The sequence below is a fragment of the Numida meleagris genome, chromosome 2, assembly GCF_002078875.1.
Source record: "Numida meleagris isolate 19003 breed g44 Domestic line chromosome 2, NumMel1.0, whole genome shotgun sequence".
Taxonomy (NCBI): domain Eukaryota; kingdom Metazoa; phylum Chordata; class Aves; order Galliformes; family Numididae; genus Numida; species Numida meleagris.
The window spans coordinates 17,551,180-17,553,988 of NC_034410.1; the positions used below are offsets into that span (position 1 = coordinate 17,551,180).

General features: G+C 43.6%; 1 protein-coding gene across 4 annotated transcripts in view; it reads right to left on the bottom strand.

Annotated features, from left to right (window-relative positions):
* The window catches only part of MLLT10 (MLLT10, histone lysine methyltransferase DOT1L cofactor), a 121,878-nt gene extending 121,447 nt beyond the window's left edge, over positions 1-431 (bottom strand). The window contains exon 1 of one of the 4 annotated variants that reach the window (XM_021387932.1): positions 230-431. The gene's annotated coding sequence lies outside the window, so the exon portion shown is untranslated. Of the gene's footprint in view, positions 1-182 lie in introns of all 4 variants that reach the window. The other 3 variants (XM_021387931.1, XM_021387939.1, XM_021387938.1) reach the window with 3 other exon arrangements.

A 2,809-nucleotide genomic window follows, 5' to 3' on the forward strand; every position in this document is an offset into this window, starting at 1 on the left:
CGTAGCCCAGGCGAGCGCTGGCCGGGCGCCGCGCTGCCCCCCTCCCCTCGCGGCGCGGGGGCGGGGAGGTGGCAGACATGCGCCCCGCTCCCACCGCCATGTCGCCGCTCGTGCCCCCTTCAGGGGACTGACGGAGTCGCCCCCGCCGCTCCCTCCGCCCGCCCCGCAGTCCCGGCTTTTACCGTCCCGTTTGTTTGCCCCTGACGCGGCCGCGGGACTCGCGCGTTACCGCTCGCAACTTGTACGAGTCTGCCTCCGTCCCCTCGCTGTGCTCGCGGGAGCCGCGCGCTCCCCTCCCGCCGCCCTCGCGCCGTTCCGTTCTCCGCTCCGTGGGGCCGAGCAACGGAGGCGCCGGCGGCTCCGCGCCGCTCTGCCGCTGCTGCAGCGGGGCGGGAGGTGGGAGCACGCAGCTGTCCCGCTTCGCTCGGAGGTGCCCGTTCCCTCCCGGAGGCTGGGGTGGGATTTTTTTAATTTGGGGCAAGGGAGCATTTTTTTATATATATATTTTTATTTATTCGGGGGGGAGGGTATTTTTTTTAAGTAAAACACTTCTATCGTTTTTAAATTAAAATTAAAATTAACATTAAAAAAAAAACAACGCAAACCTGATTGAGCGGAGGCAGCCCGCGCTGAGGACGGCCTCGAGCTGCTCGCTGCCCTGCTGCCCGCAAGTACAGTGCTCCCGGCAGGGCTTGGGAGCACTGAAATTCACGCAGCCCTGCCCTGTCCTCCTTCACCCACCCCAGGGCCACTATTTATTTATTTTGTTCCTTTATTTGTGTTGGGCCAGGCAGCCCTCGCTGCTTTATCTCCACTGTTGCGCGAAAAGGTGGACATGTAGAATCCGTGTGGCGAACGCGTGCTTTTTATGACAATTTTGCAAGGCCAGCTCAGTCAATATGGTATCTGCACAAATCGCTGCTGAATTGTGTGCATTCCTGGACGCATGGCTACCTGGGCCTATATATATACATGTTTTATACGTGGTTAACTAACGTATGCGGGAGCTGGAAGAAGGGATCTGTGTAAGGATGTGCCCAGCTCCACCCCCAGAGCCACAGTGCAGGCAGGACAGCTCGGGTCATGCTCTTTTCTCTCCCTGAAAGTTTTAAGTGAAATTAGAGAAAGAATGGAGGGCAAAGGCAAGGGGAGTGATAGAGGCAGCTTCCTCCATGAAGGCCCAGCCCGGCGCAATTAGCACAGCCATTTGGGACATGCTATAACGTTTCTCTGTAAATGCGTGCTCCGATATCCCTGAGTTTAGAAATTTTTAACAAACGTGACAAAATAAAAAGGGGGGAGAATATCGGAATGTGGAATGTTTCAGTTTGCGTAAAATAATTGAGTTATTGCTTCCAAAAAAGCCACCCCACACAAAAAACACCCTATCTTAGCAGGGAAGAACACAAATTTGAACTCGGAACTATTTGTATGATAAAACATATAACACTATTTTTATTACTTCTAAGGCTTGTAAAAAAAATACGCTGAAAATTGCAGGTGTGAGCAATTACTTTGTGAGGAAATAAAGCACCTAATAGATCCCACTGTTTTAAAAAACGCAAATTATTTGAAGATAGATACACCCTCCTGGCCCTTCCTCATTCGTGTCAAGAAAATGACATCTAATTTAAAAAGCATTCCCAATGATTCTGTTAACCCTGACAAGGAAAAAAAATCACGGTACAGCAGCAAATCTGTCCTTTATTTCCCTGACAGGTAAATTACAATAAATATCCTTTTGAAAGGAAAACATATTAAGTATATTTTAATTTGTTGGATGAATGTATACATATAGTAAAGCTTGTATTGCAACAAACAATTGTACATTTTTCTCACTGCTTTTTTTTTTTTTTTTTTTTATTTAATTGAGAGGGTTTTCCTATAACTCCATCTTTGAAAAGCAACGCGTACAGTTCCTGGTAGCATTGGGTTTGGTGCTTTGGTTTTTTTGGTGTTAGTGATTCTGAAACCCAATTTCTGGCTTTATAAAAATGTATCACTAAAGAAAAAAAATAAATTGCTTTGGAACAACTCGATTAAAGCCGCACCGAGGAATCAAGAATATATTCATGAGAAACCCACTCCATAGTTTTCAAATAAAAATATTTTACTCTGAGAGCATTTAACACCAGCTTAGTGGTGAACAGCTTGAAATTTTGCTTTGGTCCAAATTCAGTCAAACCTAATATACTGAATTATTTCATACAAGATTTGTTGTATTTTTTTGTGGATTTCTGATCAGTTCTTTCTATAGAGAAAATGTAAATGAACGGAAAGAAACTCCATGACTACCACCTTACTGCGCTGTGTAATATTTGATGGAAAAATTTAGATAACCTCTTGATAGTTCTGTAAAACAATCGTTTCGAGGAGACCTTTGAAATGCAAAATAGGAAAAGAAATGCATTATCACTAAATAAATACTGCAAACGCTAAGCCCGTAACAGCTATGGAATCAGAACATAAAATCTTGTAGTGTGTATGTTCTTATGATTGTAGTATTTAATAAGCGCTGACACGACACAGAAGGCCAATTTTCTTTTTGAAAAAAAAGAAGCCTGTCCTTCTTACAGTGATATATAAAAGATTAAAATAATTAGAGAGGAATATAATTCGGGGGGGTAAGAATGAATAATTTCATTGTTAATCTAAATGCAAGGAGAAAAACCAATTCTCTTAAAAGAAATCTACAAAATCTAACAGCTAGACAAGTTTGATTATAAAAAACATACAACAAGATTATACGTAGCCACACTTTTTAGATATTTTTAAAATAGAATGAATGCGTAAGTGAATGAATATTCCA